This window comes from Genypterus blacodes, unplaced genomic scaffold (genome assembly GCF_046128005.1).
Source record: "Genypterus blacodes isolate CSIRO-AG114 ecotype Tasmania unplaced genomic scaffold, CSIRO-AGI_Gbla_v1 ptg000061l_1, whole genome shotgun sequence".
NCBI classification, from domain to species: Eukaryota; Metazoa; Chordata; class Actinopteri; order Ophidiiformes; family Ophidiidae; genus Genypterus; species Genypterus blacodes.
The window spans coordinates 1346195-1365805 of NW_027466873.1; the positions used below are offsets into that span (position 1 = coordinate 1346195).

Consider the following 19611-nt stretch of genomic DNA (forward strand, 5'->3'; position numbering starts at 1 on the left):
TGCAAAGATTATATACTTCAGAAAGTCCTAATTTCCCATGCAAGTAATAAGAGAGCAGTCATATAATTCAAAATTCAGCTGGTGTAATGTAAGTTTGAAGCCCCTGAACACCACCAGACTCTTAATATTTAACTCAGAGCTGCTATCTTGGTGCTTTTGCATTTCAAAGTGTGAAAGGATTTCCGAGAATGTAGCTGTGACTCCGCTTAGCTGTAATTTCGTCTGAGGCGGTATGGAGCACATGGAGAACAAGTAAACAAGGGCCTGAGTCAACATTTTTACCAGTTTCAACATTGCTATTTCTGATACTGAGCTTCCCGACTATGACATTTTTAGAAAATGAAATTTCCCCCGCATATTTTTAAGTGTATACTCCATTTTGTTTGCACCAAAAATCCCGGACTGTGTCACTGCTCAGGCTTTGTCTTTTACATTCAAAAGGCTTAAAAAGGAACAAACTAGAGGGAACAAAGCACAACAGTCTTCTGATTTCATCTTTGTTGCCAATATGAACCTAGGCTTTTATTGTCATCACCTTGAAAGACGTGTAGAGAGGTGAATAGATTTGATTATGGATCGATGGTGGTAACTCTTGTACAGTGACTCCAATGCGACCACAGACGCTTTCATCTACCACATCTGGGTCGACATGTGATAATTGAGCGTACGATAAACTTTCCTGAACTTTTTCCATTAAGTTTGGTGTCTTAGTTAAGAGAAAATGTCAGCAAATGCTTCACCCAAGTACAAAGGGAGGGGGGGGGGGGTCCTGAAGATAATGAACGTCACTGGAGTTCTTTCATGTCCAAAAAGAAGCCCCAAAAACCAGAACAAAGTGCTCTGCCAAAACATCAAACAGTGTGTCGCTGTCTATACAGCTGAGTTAAAGAGCTCAGGGAAATGTGCCTCTGCTTTCTAATGGACTCTAATGAGTGGATAAACACTACAAGACTTCGTGCAGATTCCTTGATCTAATTAAGAGCAGTGAGAATTTTCATTCCAGCCAAAGCTTCTATGTAGGGGTGCTGTAGAAGAAAACATGGGAGATCTGCCACGGTGTTGAATTTCCTCTACGGTACCCTAGCTTTATGTGGGACATCGTAATTAGGGCTAAATCACTAATCTTAACAAAATCTGCTACAGTTTCTCCGCCCTGAGACATTTGGGAAAACAACACGAGGTAAGGTGAGGAAAGACACAAATTGGCAGACGACACCGAAGGAAATAATTACCAGTAACACGGTTAAGAAGTTGGTGGCACGGGCGCTCACCGTCAAAGCGGCGCGTCTGTTCGAAGTGTTTGAGGAGACGAGATCAAGCGAAGGAAAGAAGGAAGCGAATGAGAAAGGTGGAGGCAGAAAGTAGGTGAGAGGAAGATGACAAGAGGTGTGTGTGTGTGTGTGTGAGAGAGAGAGAGAGAGAGAGAGAGAGAGAGAGAGAGAGAGAGAGAGAGAGAGAGAGAGAGAGAGAAAGAGAGAAGAGAGAGAGAGAGAGAGAGAGAGAGAGAGAGAGAGAGAGAGAGAGATGATTTAAAAAGGTGTCTCAGGTGTCCTTCCTCAAGTACACACTCTGCAGTAAGCAGGCTGCCTGTTTGCCAGTGACAGAATGGCCTCTGTGTGTGCAAACACCCAGGGGACCCTCACTCACACTCACACTCACACACACACACACACACACACACACGCACACACACGCACACGCACAGGCACACACGCACACACACAGGTAAATCAGTGAGATTTAAGGGCATCTCTCCTGCAGCCTGAGTTTTTATTGGGCAGTGAAGAACACACAGCAATGAGGTAATGGACAAGTTTGCATAAAACAGCTCCTCTAAATCCCTAAAACCTCCTCATAGAAAGTTTTGCCGTAACCTGTCTGAGTAATTTTACGCTGAAGGAGGGAGATTTATTTCATTACTTTTGTCCCCCCAAACAAACTAAATCATAGTAATTACAGTACAGCTGAGTGTAACACAGCCCCAGTGTCAAAGAAGTAATCTTATACTGTAGGAACCATTTATCACACAGGCCAGGATTTATGCAGCGGTGCTATACATTCCATCCCTAATGAAGGCCATGGGGCTGAAATACACTGGACAGCAAAAGTTTTTAATTCTTCACAGCGACAGTAGAGAATGAACGACACACAGATCCTCTAAACGCTGTGTGGAACAGAGTAAAATACACTTTCCAAATGTTGGAAACTCTCCACCTCCAGTTTATCTTTACAAGAACAAACAGTGTCAGTCACATTTATTTACATAGTTACGCTCAGTGTGGCAAACTCAGCCTTGGAGACAACGCCTCATTAAACCACCCTGACACTGCTTTTATGTGAGAATATGAAAAGAAAGAGGCGACTTGAGTCTTTTCCGGTCCTGATGCTCAGCTTAAGAGAAGTGGCAGTAAATCTGGAGCATTAAAATCACCTGAAGGAGCCTTAAAACAAAGCCGTTACAACAACGCAGTGCCAGCGCTGTACCACAGTCTGGTCAGGTCCATTTATTATACAAGTGATGCAGAGAAAAAAGCAAAACAAGTTGTGACGTCACCTTTGAGGAGTCGCACTGTTTTCTTTGTTCCTACACATCAGGGATACAGAGGTATTGCTTGTGTTACTGAATCTCCTATTCCAACTCAAAGAGGTTTGCTGGATTAATCTCAAAAGAGGGCCAGAGCAACTCCCCAAAGTGTAGAGCCTTTGCTGCACCACGATCTAGGGCTAAAAGGAGATGGCCTAGTGAAATGTTAGCAGTCAGACTGGGTGAAACATTTGTAATATGGCACATTTAGTCTATGCTCATATTTGAAACGTGAGGTCAAATCTAAGGTCACTTCTCGACACGTGTTCCTCGACCTTGGTGTAAGAATCCTGCTCCTTGCACTGAGCAAAGGGCAGAGTCTCAATCATGAAGGCAGCATGGTAAAGTGCAAATCACTCACTGCAGTGCAAAACCTCTGATTATGTGCGAGAGACCTGAGGGACTCAACCCCCCCCCCCCCCCCTCCCCCTCCCCCTCTCGTGCGTCTTTTCATCTCTCCAAATCCTCAGTCTTTTGTCTCTGTTTCCTTCGTTCTTTCTGCAATTTTACCACATAGCTGTGCCATTTCAAAGCCGTCAAGTCTCTGCACCAGTTATGTGTTCAGTTTGTATTGATTTTTGAGTGAAATCGCACTTACCATGTTATGGATTACCACAAATACATCAAAATGAAGGCATTTGTAGTAATTACAATCACTTGCAAATCATGAGAGGTTTATTTCAGCCCAGGAAGGACATGACAGAGCAACATAAGGACAGGACAGGACAGAACAAGTGAGATAGATCAAATAGTACAGCCCATTAGCAGACTGTAGTGAGGAGTTTGGACTCTGAAGGCTGCAGTATTGCACATTGTGATATTTTGTGATATCAATAGAGGTGGACAATGGAAAAAAGGATTCAACATTTTTTCATGTCTGATCCATTTTTTTTCTAATTTAGTATTCTCTTCTAGATTTTTTAATGGGGGCAGGATAAGGGGGTCGCTGAGAGACTGTCCAGGACCAGAGAGAACGATTGTGTGGGCAAGAGCAGATAGCATGGATATAATAGTGAATTAAATCAGTTCTCCTTCTCTTTGTCTCTTCTTCTCCTTCCTAACTTCTTGTCTCATCTCAAAACGTCTTCCCTCCCCTAATGACTTTCCTTCTCCTTATCTCTCATCTTCCCCGTCCGTCTCCCCTCCTTCCCTCCCCCTCCTCCTTTTTGCTTATTATGTAACCTAGTACTTAAGAATGCCGGTGGCAGGCAGGACTGAATAGTCCCCGACAGCGAAAGGATTGATGGTGCGCTACTGCATTCTGGAGACCACAGAGCAGGAGAGAGGGATAGAGGACAGAAAACTGTTTCTACGTGCAGAATTTGGGCGCCGAGACACAAAGAAAGGGTGAGGACCAAAGCTGCTGCGCTTGTGTGGCTCTAGCTGTCAATCAAGCACACATTGCAGCAAAGCACTAACCAGCTGACCGACTGTCACATCAGGATGTCATTGCTCCAGGCTCACACACAGTCAGAACACTAATGTGATGTACTGCACAGCTAATCCATTCATAATGACACCTAACCCTTAATGCTGTTACTGTATTTGTGCAACATTACCACATAAGGTTAATGTTTTATTTAGCAGCAGCACCGAATCACAGAGACCTGCTGTAACCCAGATGTACCGCACTGGATTCTGCGTCTGTGATTTATATTTAGACGTACGAGATCACAGACAGGGCAACTGCACATCAGCAAAGCTAAAGGACTGAATATATTACAGTGTTTAAGATTGAGCCATCTTTACCCATATCACTACTAAAAAAAGGAAAAAGAAACGAGTTAAAGCAACAGCCGAGGGGAACGGCTGCAAAGTTAGGATATACATTTAATGCACATGTTCCTTCTGTCCCTTTAATTTAGACCGAAGGCCAGATTTTACTAGGCAAGATGCAAATAAGCGTCCAAGTCGCAAATATCTTCATCACTGCATGTTTTGTGCGGGGTATTTACTAAGACTGATTATGTTAATGAGGCACAGCTGCAGCCAGTTCATTTGAATGCACTGCCAGTATTTAAGACACTTTTTGTGTCCATTATCCCGGTGTCTCATCGTGAACGTGTGCTGCTCACGCAACATTTAGATGTGAATTCAATTCCATTATCATCTCTCTTTCACTGTCTCTAATTTTATTTTACATCAGTGTGTTTTAAATATATAACATTCAATAAGTTAAGTCCTCATTTCAAATTTGATTTATGATTTCATTTGTTTCCGTGAGTGCTAACGTGTTGATTGATATCAAAGAAACTTTTGACTCCATCATGCTTTTTCAAGTAGATGAGTCATACATAATTGTAAGGAATAATGTTTTTCTCCCCAAAACAATTCAAAGGACTTTACATATAAAATGTCAAACTTGATAGAAAAGGGAAATAGTGATATTGCGAGACGGCAAAATAATACAATAAGACGCAGCAGATCAATCGATATTCTATCAATTCTATTCAGAAACACTTTCTCCTCCTAAGAGTGACTACAGCTGCTTTGTCTACAATCCAGGGCTGCAAAGAAGTAAACATCTGCTTTTCTAGATGTAAAGTAAATCATGGACGCCATTACCGTTGCCACAGTGACCAGCCATGAACAATCAGCCAAAATGAGCCATATGCAAACATTTCTATTCTCTCCTCCCATGGTTTGTGGCTTTACATCAGAACCCTCTTGAGTGCACTTGCAATGGTATTTACTGCTTTTCCCCACTGTGTCACATTAGTACACTTTACCATCTGTAAAAGCCCCACAAAACCTCGAGTAATTCTGGAGCCCTAAGAGCCTTAATGAAATCAACTACTGTCACTAATTAAGCAACGTCACAAGTCAGAGATCCCAATAATATGGTTGAGAAGTAACTAAATTAGTTACACCTTTAGGGCCGGACACATAAGTGTGTATCTACCAGGAATCTATTCAGCTAAGAACATTCCTTTTGTACTTGTATTCTATATTCTGACACTGAGTGAGTAGTAGCATCCTCAGTAGCATCCTTGGCTGGGCCTGGGTTCAGCTTTGGACAGATAACGTATGGAATTTGTCGGGTCAGGCTGCACTCAGGCCTGATTGAAGCTCTAATTGTCTTGTGCAGTGTGAGAGTGCAATGTTTTTTTACTTTGTATATGTATTACAGTGTTTGTCATTATTGCATTACACATAACATTTCTGCAAAGATATTCCACGTAACTCTGAATTAGTAGCAAATGTCGACATCTATTAGCAAAATGGTTCTGCCTCATGTAATTGATTTTTCTGCTGTCAAAACATGCATGTATGCAGGAGGGAAAAACATAAAGCACAAAACGATGGAGGAGGCTGATCAAGTGGACGCCACCAGCCTCTGTCTTATTAGAATTTTACGTTTGATAATACACAATTAAGATTACTATGTGGGAAGGATTGCAACAAACAAACTCGCCTGTCAGCCCACTAAGTCTCTAAGCAAGTCTCAGTATGCAATGGATGCTGAGTGGACTCCCAGCACACCGTATAGACTGGCTGTCTACCTGGATAACTGGATAATTCGCAGAATAACTTGTTGTCACTTCCTGTCAACTCAGATTTAAAGAAGTACTTAACATTCCCACCAGGGTAGTCAGAGCGAAGAAGATGCTGTCACACCATATACAATTTTACTGAGGCAAACATGATCAAATAAAACTGATTATTCCAGCTTCACTCACTGAAGTGTGAGCCCTTCCTGATGTGTGCAGTGGCATTGGATGCCAGCTGACACTCAACGCACATAAGCACCGGTTTCAGATAGATGCTTTGGATGCAATTATGCACCCGGCAACATGATGCAAGAAGTTGCAAACCTTTCAAATGTGTCCTCTGATGCATGGAAGTGACAGCAATATCAATGTCTCATTCAACTTTGGTGTAAACAAAATGGATAAATAATATCCCAATGCTTAATTAAAATACCGTAACTTAAAGCAGCATCCCTTTTTTTTGACATTTTTGGCCACTGATGGCAAAGATGCAGCTTTAACATAGAATCCACTTTAGCCTTACCACTTAATATGGAGTTGAGAAAAGTTTTAGAGCAATATTGTTTTGGTAGTGTTTTATTTAGCACTTGTGATCTAAATTTCATTTGTTCCCATTCGTCCTTGAAAAGTTGGTGAGAGGAGAGTAAATGAAAGTTATTACAGCTGGTACAAACGAAAAAATGAAAGATGCTGGGAGCTCTGTAGACCTGCTGAGCCAAGTGGCAATTGCATGTGGGTTCGGTGATTTGATTCGATTCTTTGACGCAGGTTTAAATAATGAACACACTTGGCAGAAAGTGTTGCTTTGTTTGCTCATTACTAACACTGGTAGCAGATATAATTGCCCAATCTGAGCTGAATATGTATAACACACTCAGTGTTAAACGTTTAAGAGCCAGCCTGTAGCCGTACAGGTGAACCTAGTCTCTTCAATAGTCTAAGACGAACACGAACAAACTGGAATTCGACCAGAGAAACAACGACCTATGAATGCACTCGGCTCATGGCCCTCCAGGACATCAAAATCTTCCCAAAAATAAAAAGGTAGTCTGGCAAGTATGGAAGCCAGTGTCATGCTGGCGCCAGGAGGCCTAATGAGGTTTTTTGAGCAGCCCTGATGGGATTAGATGCTGAGAGTCTGGCATTGGTCATCAACCACTAGCCTCAACAGGCCCACGCATGCATGTACATACGCATGTGTTTGTGTGCGCTTGTGTGAGTTAAATCATGATAAAAATTCATCAGCCACCAACCTTAATCCAATATGCTTCATGAAAATTGTCCAGAACCACAAGCAAAGGGATATGGAGCAAAGGAGTCAAGAAAAGGAAAAGAAATGAGGATGAAGAGAGTGAAAGAGGGGTACAAAAAAGAGGGCAAAGAGTAAAAGGGGAAAACATAATAAAGAAGAGAAGGAAAAAGAACATAGAAAACATAAAGAAATAGAGCAAAGGCAGGGGGGGTCAAAGAAATAAGGGCAGGAGCCAAATCACAGGTAATGGTGAAGTAAAACAACAACGGAAAGACAGAGGGGAAGGGAAGACGGGCTGCAGCAGGGTAGACACTATAATGGATGAGGAGAACAACAGGGGACAAAGCGAGAGTAAAAGGTGAAGGCAGGAGCAAAGTTGCAGAAGATGAAAGAGGGACATAATTAGAAAGCAAGGTGCACGGATAGAGGGAAAGTACAGAGATGGAGGTGTAAGTGCAGTCGCATCAATAAAGGGCAAGAAAGAGAAAACAGTCAAGGCAGCTCAATGGAGATACATAAAGAAGAAGCAAGACTCAGGTACATAACTGCTGTTGGCGCAATCCGCGTGTACACATCAATTTAAAGGGTCCCATTAGTATCCAAGGGAATAGCAGACTTCCAAGTGAAAGGCTCTCTTCTACTTCAGCAAGTAAGTTCAGCAGCTGAAGGCGGATATCATGGAATAACTTACATAACCACTTCAGTCTTTTGTGGTTGGTCAATGTTGTACAACTGGACTTAATGGACTTGAATGATGGAGTATTAGGCCCCTATATGTTGTGCTACATTCAGGCAATGTGGCATAACCTTGACTTCATCAAATAAAAGAATTCCAAGGTATTGATAGGAGTGAACAGGCAGTACCATTGGATTTCTACACAAAATTTTGTAAATGCCAAATCCACATGGTACGCTGCAGAAAACGGTGGATTGTTCCCTGCAGGTGAAGCTGCCAAGAGAAAAGGAGCTCAAGCATTTCAGCATCTTGTTCATAAAGTAAAGGTAAGATGGAGCAGTAGGTGGATGCAATGCAGACTCTGTACAAAGGTGTTGTGGAAAAGAGAACTGAAGGCTTTGCCCACAATCTACTGGTGGATATGTGTTCTAACCCTTCCTTATGATCCTGAACTCTGGGTAGTGTCCAAAAAAAACATCTCAGATAAAAAACGGCTGAAATAAGCTTCCTCCACAGGGCGTCGGGACTCTTAGAGATAGAGGTCTTCACGGGGTCCACGTAGTTGCTCGGAACTGTGGCCTGACCCGAGACTTGAGTCAGGTCGCGTCCAATTTATATTCTGTCTATATGTGTCAGTTCAGCTCCCATGATATCGCCGCAGTTCAGCAACAATGGTTTTTCTATCTGAGTGGATCAGAGCGGAATCCCAATCAGCTCTGATCACGTGGGGGCATCGTAATCAGCACAGGATGAAGCGTGCCTGATGAGAGATGGAAAGTGTGAACCGCAGTGCAGGAAAAGGAGTTCTTTGCCAACGTGAGGAACGAGTTGAAAGAGAATGCGCTTGTTAATTGATGGCACAACATGCCGCTGCCAGTGTTGGTGTCTGTTTGTGTCGACTGAATTTCGGATCAGGTCTAATTATCCTTGGGTCTGTTACGAGTCACGTCCAACTATCATCGGCTCTCTCGAAATGTGTGCTCTCTTTTTTTGTCTTTTTTTTCCAATAGGGTGGGTTTCATCCAAATCTGTTTTTAAAGTGGTTTGTTTTTATCACATCACTTGAATTAATTGCAAGATGGACTGATGCACTTTCCCATGTTGCCCACATTAATAAACATTTTATGTAAATCTTTCCTCACGATTGTATGAAAAGGGTCACAATGTAGAGCGTGAAGCATACCTTTAACTTCCTGTATAATTAAGAGATGTTACATTTTGGTATTACGCATTGTGACTCTTGTCTTGTCACAGTGCCCTCTTCATGTGTGTGTGTGTGTGCATTTGCTCAGTGACAGCTAAATAAAAACCGCTTGAGGTATTTGATGAGACCGATAGACAAAGACGACTGACAGATTGACTGATGGACAAACAAGCAGTGGAGAGTGCAGTTATGACAGTGCAGTAATGATTGTCAGAGAGATGGATTACGTGTAGGAGCTCAGGAATTCCAGCAGCAGTGGTAAGTGTCTGAGAGCAGAGGGGTTTGAAACACAATGCTGAGCCCTGATGGAGCATAAAGCTGATGGGAGCCAGGACTTTTTCTCGGTGTATATCAGAGGCCAGCCAGCCACAGCAGCATTCAGCAGGATTCATACATACACATGTACATGGTTTCCAAGCAAGTACACTCACATAGCCTCAAGTACAACACCAACAAACATATACTGTAGAATACACACACACGCCATATCATTACCAAACCGGCCAACACATGATGACGAATACAGAGACATAGAGAGAGAGAGAGACCCTGAGCAGCATACAAGCTTGTTCAGTGCGACACCCGGGAGAGCTCAAAGAATAAAGGAAATCTAACTTAGGGCTGAGAGAGGGAGAGAGGGAATGAATACAAAAGCAGGAGAGGAGAAGAGAAGAGAAGAGAAGAGAAGAGAAGAGAAGAGAAGAGAAGAGAAGAGAAGAGAAGAGGAGAGGAGAGGAGAGGAGAGGAGAGGAGAGGAGAGGAGAGGAGAGAAGAGAAGAGAAGAGAAGAGAAGAGAAGAGAAGAGAGGAGAGGAGAGGAGAGGAGAGGAGAGGAGTAGGGACTACCGATAAGATACATTAAAGCACAATAGTTAACCCCTGAACAAGAAAATGAGCATGTTAACTCTGTGAATTATGGAGCACAAATCTCCCCTGAGGTAAGGCTTAAGTTTCTGTCCTACTGAGGTTGTGAGAGTGGCAAACTGTCTTCTCTCCCTCTTCCTCTGTCAGCTATATTTCCTGTAGTGTTTAGTAAATTGTATGGCTTCTTTGACACATTTTTAAGAAGAGAGTGGAGATGGAGACTTTGAAACTAAATTGGCATTTACAAAAGGATAATTTAGAACTGTGACTCTTAGGAAAGGTCATGAATAACATGAATCAGCTTTTAGTTATTTATTTGTACTTGGAATTTCAATTGTTGTTGTTGTAAAATAGAACAGTACAATTGAATACTTACCCAAACCAAATAAAAGCAGAAACAGGAGAATTCTACAAGCAAATTCAGACATTTCTGCCAATGGCTTGACATTAAACCTCTTTAAAATTCAGTGACATTGCACTGCTTGCACCCATTTCTTGGAGAACAAGTGGGTATTTATTTGACCTTGCTGACAGAGGTTTCCTCTCGGTTGAAGTTGGCAGGATTTCCTCTCTCCAATAAGCATCTGTCAATAAGCCAAGGTGGGGAAACACACTGCTTTTAAATGTTACCAACTGTAACCACTCCTACTAACAACGTAGTCTTTCTGATTGAACCCGTTCTACACCGGCATCACTGCAGCATCTGTGCTTCATCAGCACCTCTGGGTGTGACACATACTGTATGTACTGTGTGTTTGTCATACCTAATTGATTGTGTAACTGCTTGCATGTTGCCTTGTAAATATGGGGCCCCAAGCCCGCCCTTAGCTCAACGACAGCCCTCTTTTTGTTATATGTTCTCAAATATCTGGATTGAAACTTCAACGATTAAAGAATTATCAAGGTGGCGAAGCAATGAACTGATTGCAGAGTCTCACAATTTGTGTATCTGCTTTCTGGGCTTTGAATGAATGAATAGATGAATGAATGTTCCACAAACCCACACATACACAGACATGACACACATGATGTCTGCGGAGGCTTTCATTCACAGTCAGATAGAGAATGAAATGTATCAGAATATCCAGAGCAGCTATGCACAGGCACACAACCAAAAGCCCATTTACTTGTGGATTAAAGAAAGCCATCGGCCCATCATGAGCATAAATTATTAAATGAAAATGGTCTCAGGAAAACATAACCCTATGTGTCTATAAACACAAACTCCACAGTGATAAGCTCGACTAAATTGCCACAGTGCAGCCTCTGGAAAGATTCCAGAAAGACATCATTTTTCCAAGGGAGACACATTTTCCAAATGAGGTTGGACAGGGAAAATTAGTTTGCAAAAGTTATTTAGTTCTAATTATGTTTTAATGAACTATTTTTGTTCTGAATAATTGAATCTTTTGTCATATAAAAGGAACGAAGATCATTAGCCTACATTCTACATTGGTATTGTCATTGTTTCAGCTCTCTGTCCCATTTTTAGCCATGTTGCAGATACAATAAAAGATGGAATTGAAATCTCTGCCCCTGCATAGCACTTAGAGTGGCCTCGGAACAACAAGCCACGCTGGGATAATTATCCAGTACAGCAGAAGGTACAAATACAAGTCTAAGAGTGATTCTTCCACATGAATCTCAATGTGATATGGTGAAACTGAAGCCATTATGAGGCGTACCTTTGGTCTTTAGCTCAATCTGTGAGTATGTTCTACAAACTGTGTGTGGTGTAAGGTAGCTCACATGAGAAAGACAGAGAGAGAGAGAGAGAATCTATCCTTAGAGACTCCTCCTGGAACGTGTGTGTGTAGAGCTGTGTGTGTTATGACACCTGAAAGTGTCACGTCTCAAATCTCCAAGCAGCTTGAGTTTTAGAAAGTCTAACACTTATCTGTCCGTCTGTCTGTCTGCTAAACTACTGAGAAGGGAACAGAATGAGGAAAGGAGCACAGGAACAGAAAGAGAGAACAAGAGAGGACATGAAAAAAACAATTGGTTTAGAATGAAAAAAGAATGGAGAGAAGGAGACAGAAAGAAGATTCATTCTATGATTAATTATTCTCACTGTTGCCAAGACAAGAGCTGAGGAAATAGAACTAAAAGAGCAAGAGCTATGCACAATGACACGCACACGCACACGCACACGCACACGCACACACACACACACACACACACACACACACACACACACACACACACACAGACTCAACATGACTTTGGGCAGCAACATTTCCAAGAGTTCATTAAGTTTCCCTGAAGTTTTGATTAGAGGGACAAAATAGCAGAAACATTGCAGCCAGCATTTGAACAGAGGGTCAGCCGCCTCACAGTTTCTAAGCCTAATACATTGCGTGTAAGCATTGTTTTCTCTGCTCAGTCTGCATCTTTAATTTAAATAAATTAGACCCACATTTGATTTTTAAATGAAACAGCCCGGAAAGATAGCAGGCATGCTCCAAAACTGAATATGTGGAAACATAAACAGTTCTGTGGAGTTTCTGGCAGATTATTCTTCAGAATGACACAATACTGACCTGGGAAATACAAATTGATCCTTTACCAATGAACACGTGGACAGAGATCAAATATACACACACACACACACACAATTTTCCCACAAATGAATATCATGGCACCCGCCGGGACACATAATGAAACACAGGAGCCACAGGTTTGCCTGTGTGCGTGTGTGGGATTTAGATCAGCCGCCTTGCTCAGTAGGGGAAAAACAGATTTCACAAAGTTGCTGAATATTAATTAGCAATATTTGTCTGTGAAATATTCAATCTGTGTGTGTACGGCAGAGCGAGTGTTTGTGTGTTGGTGTCTTACAATTTTGCCCCTAGGTCATCCGGAATGTGCAGATTCAAAAAAATAGCTCATCAGTATTCATGCCAGTTTATACTTTCATTAATGTTGCTGCAAATTGTCTAAGATCAAACTCTCTGCTTGTATCCAAGTCCACACTGGTTTATCTCACAGACAGAGAGAGAGAGAGAAACAGAGAGAGGGGATGATAGAGAGACACCAGAGGGTGATCGAGATAGAGAGAGAGAGAACAAAGAGAGGGGTAGATCTGCTACAGATGGCCCCCATGTTTCCAGCAGATGAAAAGGAGACTTTGAAAGAGATGATACAGATGAGCAGAGGAGAGAAGAGAGTTAATATCTAAAGGTATCTGTCCTACTTTGGATTAACTAACGAACCCAAAGTGTCCTGAATCTGTCCAAAATCACCAGAGGCCCACTTAGACCACCCTGTGCTGAGAGTGCGTGTGTCTTCCACTGGCACGAGTGTGTGAGTGTTGCTGTGTGAAATGTCTTGATGTGTGTCTGAGTGAATGTTATACTGGGTGTGTGCTTGATTTAATATGCTCTCTATGCTGTAGTTGAGTGGGCACATTGACTTTAGTGTGTGGACTGTAGGTGCCTTACACATCAACCTGAAACTACAAATTGCTACACAACCTTGAGTTTTGTGTTGCAGTTTCAGAGATTATTGCCAAAATGTCATCCATATAAAGACACGTGTGCAGGTGTAACAAGATTGAATTAGCCAGACTGAGTGAAACCACCCATGCAGGAAGAAATGATATCCTAAATTCAGAGCACAAATTATTATTATTGTATGACATTAAACACGTAAATACTGCCCAAACTCCAGAAATATCAGGATGGAATCTTGGGCCCTTTCGCACAAATGGAGAAACCAGGAACTGTTTTAGTTAATGCCTGTAGTTCGAGATAGAGTTACACCTACTTAAATGCTTTCTTACTTTGGACTATCATCTCACTGCTAACCTGCCAAGTTAGCAGCTTAAACTTCTGGTTATGATGCCTGAATGCTTGCATTCAATTCCAGTTTCAGTGATGTCGCTGTAATTGAATCCTATTGTTATCCCAATCTCAGAGTTAAGGTTTTTATTCAATGGTCTGCAGAATGTCAAATACTTGTCCAAAGAACTGATGAGAGAAGACATCAATAAATATATACTGATATATATAATATACACTGAGAAACTGTTTCATTTAGTTGTTTGTTAAAAGCGTACCACTAATTAATGTGTTGTTTATTTGTGGTACAAATATATGAATACATATACAGTGCATGAATATGAATTAGCTTGTTTTATTGTGTACGTTATATAAATATTGTCTCGTGAGCTCATGTGAGCTTGGCACCATTTGATGTATAAGACGCAATAAAATATTTGTTCATTAAATCACTCATTCATACACCTTCACACACACACACTGCACAACCTGGGAGGTGTTGTGGAATAACAGCAGTATTCTCACAGGCGAGTCAAAATCTCACAACAGCTATTATTTGTCCACATTTATTATCCTTTTAAACACATACTTTCCAGATTCTTAGCATGTTTGTGCATGTGTGTGTTCATGCTTCCTAATCTCTATTCTCTTGGCACTCAACACGCGATTAACCATGTTCAAAGGGGACTTGGTTGAGTTAATGAGAGTCATGTAATTGCCTTTCATGAGCTAGATGTGGAAACGAAGCTCAGAGAAGAATCAACTATGGCATCTCATTTTTGAAACGAGGTGCCAAACTGAGTGTCAGAAAAATGGTACTGGCCTGGTTTCTGAAGTTTTTACACTGAATCTATTCAAGATAGATCTGAGCAGATCAGATCAGAGCTGAATGCTGCTTTCTTCAATGTTTATTAGATCTTTCATACAGAAAGAAAGTCTGCTAAAGTGGTTTGTTAAGCCCCTTTTCACACATGGATCAATGCATAATGCTGGGTTAACCTTTCAGACACACTTTTCAATAATCACACATGCAATGCTGCCTTGCCCATTATGCGCTTATTCAAACATGCTATGGCCATCCCAGTAATGTTACTTGGTCTTGAGGTTGGACAAAGCTGGGACACAATATCTCGGCATATCAGTCATGCACCCATTCAAACATGACCACATGCTGGAACCATGCCAGCATTATGCTGCCATATCATGCATGTGTGAATGGGGCTTCAGATAGGAAAGAGGAAGAGTCTGTGTATTATTTGTTAAAAGGTTTTCTTTAATGCAGTGCACTGCAATGGGGTTTGATCTCAGACCTCAGAATTGAACATGGTGTTTGTCATTCTTCCAAAATAAGATTGTGGGATTAATTCTGGAGATTGGAAGGAAAGAAAATGTCATTTTTTTGTGAAATAATAGAAGCCAAATTACTTGCAGATGACATCTGTGACTACACATTTTGTGCATTAAATTTCTGGATGATGATGGATTTCTTTTTTTATTCCATCAAACTCGCACACTTATGGTGTCATCAGTGGGCTGACAGATGATACACCAGGTGAAACTGTCAGTATAGTTCTGCTATAGTTTCTGCTAGCACTTATTTTCAGGAATTATTCATAACATTTGCCAGACGTCATGTCCCTCTCTGTGTATTGACACATGCACTCTGACACAAGTCTCAGAAATCACAGGTTCCAAAGCCTAAATTGGGTATTAATTATACTATTATTATACATATCCACTTAGCCTCTCACTGAGAGGTATAGTGAAAATGGTACAGAAAAAATGAAATGTCACTCCTGGGGTTGTACTTGTGGCCCTTGTTGTTCTTTCTTTGGATAAGAAAAGAATAATAAGAAAAAGAAAGAAAGTAAAGACTCAAAATATCACAAAAAGAGCAGTTTGTTTTGGAGAAGTCTGTAGAAGCTTTGATTTAAATTCAAACGGCCGTTCAATCCAGTCTGCTGAATCTACAACACACACACACACACACACACACACACACACACACACATTGAGGAGTTGGAGCAGCATCAGCCCTTTTTTTGCCAATCACGTTCTAATATGCTTTTAAATCTCGGTTACCCTGACTACAGACTCCATTTGCTGCTCCACACCCTTCGTTCCTGTCACTCATCTTCTCTCTCTTGCTCACACTCTTAACGTGTGCGCGCTCACACACACACACACACACACACACACACACACACACACACACACACACACACACACACACACACACACACACACACACACACAAACAAAAATTCATTTCTCCAGCTTCCCGTCACTCTCTCCCCCTTTTCATTTCTTTCTGTTTTTCTATGACAGACAGGGCCGTGTCTGCCACCTGACTGGTTCTTTGAACTCTGTCAAACATGCCTGGGTTAGTGCTGAAAACACCGGAGAGACCTTATTAGGGAGTATATTGATATCCACATAGCTTATTGCCCCCGATCGTGTTCTGCATAATTCAATACTTAGTAATTGCTGATGTGGAAACCTGATCCAAAATTTATATTTCCCTGAATAATCAAGCTTCACAGTGCACAAAATAGGTACATTGAAATAAGGAAACAATCAATGACATGTTTCACAGCTGAGGTAGTGAAAGAGTAATAAAATATTCTCCTGTCGTTGTCATGGACGCACCATGACCAACCAGTCATTCACTTGTGCAGTACCAAGGCAAAGAACCATCACCGGCTTGTCAGCTGCAAACACGCCAGCTATGTTCATTGGAACGCGCAACCAAAACGGAGATTCTGCAACCCGTCCAAACCTCGAGTCTCTTCAGTCTGTGCAGGAGAGGAGAGGAATGTTTCCCCAGCTCCACTCGTGTGGATGGGGTATTTTGACAGCTGACAAACATAAGAGTGCAACGCGTTACAATACATAAACAATGAGAATGGCTCAGACTTAATATAGCCAGCTCATAGAATAGAAGCATCCTGTTTTAAACTGTTTATCGCTCGCGTGTTGGTGATCAATAAAAATGACCTTTAAGGCACTCAGTTGATTAGTCACTCTATTTACATTGAAAGTTTTAATCTGATCTCTCACGTGTTGGAGTTCTGGTCTAGCAACAGCATTCATTAAGCGTCTGTCTCTTCGCTCTGCATGTCACACACACGCACACACACACATACACACACAAGCACGCACGCACCACCCTCCAAAGCCCATGTGGCAGAACTGATAGAGACAGAGACAAAGACGTCTTCTCTTAAAGCCCTGAGGTCTAAAGCACAGAATTAAGGCTTTGCTGATTTGACATGTTCATCTTGCTTTTACACCAGAGAAAGCAGTGTGCCGCATAGATATAAAATATGCAAAAGCTAATTAACATAACCGTTTTTATTGGTTTTCACCTGATACACCCCAACAACCTGGACACGTTTCCAAATCATTAGTTAGCACAGGTGGTTTGGATTCCCCAATTCAGATAATTAGTACAAATAAACCAACATAAACACAGAACATGCCACCCTGCCATCTAAAGCTAAATATATCTTCAACTTTACGGACATCCCCCAGATAGTAATACATGCAGTATAAAAAAAGAAGTCCATTCCTTCCAGAAAAAGAGAGAGAATTCCATATTTTTGCCATTATCTCCATTTGTGTTATCGTGAACTGTGTGCAAAATCATATTCCTTTCCTGTCTTAGTTGGAACAAACATTTCTATGAGGGCCCTCCGGTTAAATGCCTTGGAGAATTTAACAAGCTGTGTATGCTTACACTAAAGGGACTCCATTTTCCAATCTCTTAGTGCTTGTGGCAACTTTGAGATTTCCATTCTCTGTCCCAATTCTCCACTCCTTCTAAATATGTGTCCTGAATTCTCTCCCAGCCTGCCAAAGTGTGTGTCCTAAATTATCTACACCACTGCTCTTTTCCAACAAATGCACCCTCATATAGTTGCTTTTGTGGGAGAGATACTAAATGTGCCTGACAGGTATAACGACTCTGCTATCTCATGTCTTTTTTTGTTTTTTAAAACTGTGAAAAACCTGATAAAATAGGGCCAACATGCAAAGCATATGTAAAAGACATCTAACTAGGAGCGCCTCACCCATAAATGTACTATGTCGATACAAAGAGCATCCCTTAACCACCATAAGGGATTGATTTCTCTAAAAGAAATGAACATTTTACATTCAGGACTTCAAACTAATTCAGGTTTAAAACGACGCCAAAGCTATATCAACTCTCAAACATGGGCTGTATTCATTTTTTCTTTCCAAAGAAGACATTTTGTGAGAGGCGGTTTTTATGTTGGTGAAAAATTACTTGAGGGCTGAGAATGATAGCAGCACAATCAATATAGGTTTTAAAGGGCACTGTTGAGTGCGTCATAGTTTTTCAGTAAGTATATCAGTGTTGATCTAACCTTTTATTGATTATTTTTCATCCATTATTGAACAATAAAAAACTGGTAACAGTTTTTAGGGAGCATTTAGTGGGGGAGTTAATGGCCTTGTCTGAAACACATATGACAGCTGGTACAAACCAAAATGGAGAGCTTTGACACTGCAGTGCACATTTTGTCTCTTAAGTTGATTTCACACTCTGCAACCTGTAGATTTGATCTTTTATTTGGTATAGTTGGTCTTATCTTGATATGTTACACTATCGATCAATCAATTAAAACAATTGCAAGGCTTAGTGAGAGAGAGATACAAAGAAGACCAAGATGATCTTAGGAGTGGTGAGTCTTTCAGAAGAAAGATGTCTTCAAGCCTTTACCAGCAGGCCCAGTTGCCTAAGATTAAGTTTCCTTGGTTACCATGACCTGGATGACTGAGAACCTTCACAGACATCTCAGGTGTTAGATCTCTGACAGTCACCCGCCTGTGGCTGAAGATTTCAGTGTAAAATGGTGAGAGTTTTTTGTGCAATTATTAAATGAATCAAGTGAACCATCACCTTGAATAACATTTCTAAGGCTTAGAGGAAATGATAAATCATATTTTCCAATGTAGCAATAAAAAGTTGGCATTTGTCTCATCCAATCTTTTGCCTCTGCATTTTCAAACCTCTCAATATTATTGTCAAAGTCTCTAGGTAGCCTTAGAAATGGCTCTCTCATATATCTTAAGTGATATTCATTCATCCCTCCTCTCTGGCATTGTGTCTCCACACAATAATTACAGTTGTGCCTCTGATCACTTTTACATGAAAAATAGGACTGACACATATGCCGTTATTGAGGCCACCAAAGGATGAGGTTTCTTTTGGAACTGTACTTTCTAGTGAAACCTATAATACAACAAAGGAATAGATCTTGGAATCCCTGCCACTTGCTGTTTCCTGTGTAAGGAAAAAAGGAGAAAAACAAGCAATGTTTCTCCCTGATGTAGAAGAGGGGTGTAGTGTGTATATTTGTATCTACAGAATATATATTCATCAAGAATCCCGAATCATTCTATGTGCAAGTGATGAAACATTGGAAAAATATGTTGCATCCATTTTGTTCAACAAACTATACTCCTAGTTTTTACACCACCACACTGTAGTATCCATTTAGGATGTTTGGGTCGTGATGGTACTAAATTTGCACTCATACAAAGAGCTGGTGGTCCATTGTTGCACCTGCGACGGACTAAATGATGAACATAATCCCACACAACAGCAATTATATTTGGCACTTCTATCTTCTCCTTTCTTGCAGTTTTTCCCAATTCATGCATCAGGCCCATATGATTTGCATTTTTAAAATTAGGATGAGAGTGATTACATAACTTTAACATGACTTTGAGAA

At 41.1% G+C, this 19611-nt stretch overlaps 2 protein-coding genes across 3 annotated transcripts in view; both read right to left on the reverse strand.

Annotated features, from left to right (window-relative positions):
• Positions 1 to 19611, reverse strand: part of ccser1 (coiled-coil serine-rich protein 1) — a 91389-nt gene that overhangs the window by 4946 nt on the left and 66832 nt on the right. The gene's annotated exons all lie outside the window — the stretch shown is intronic.
• The window catches only part of pggt1b (protein geranylgeranyltransferase type I, beta subunit), a 123073-nt gene continuing 111992 nt past the window's right edge, over positions 8531 to 19611 (reverse strand). The window contains exon 10 of the transcript XR_012963866.1: positions 8531 to 8546. The gene's annotated coding sequence lies outside the window, so the exon portion shown is untranslated. The remainder of the gene's footprint in view (positions 8547 to 19611) is intronic.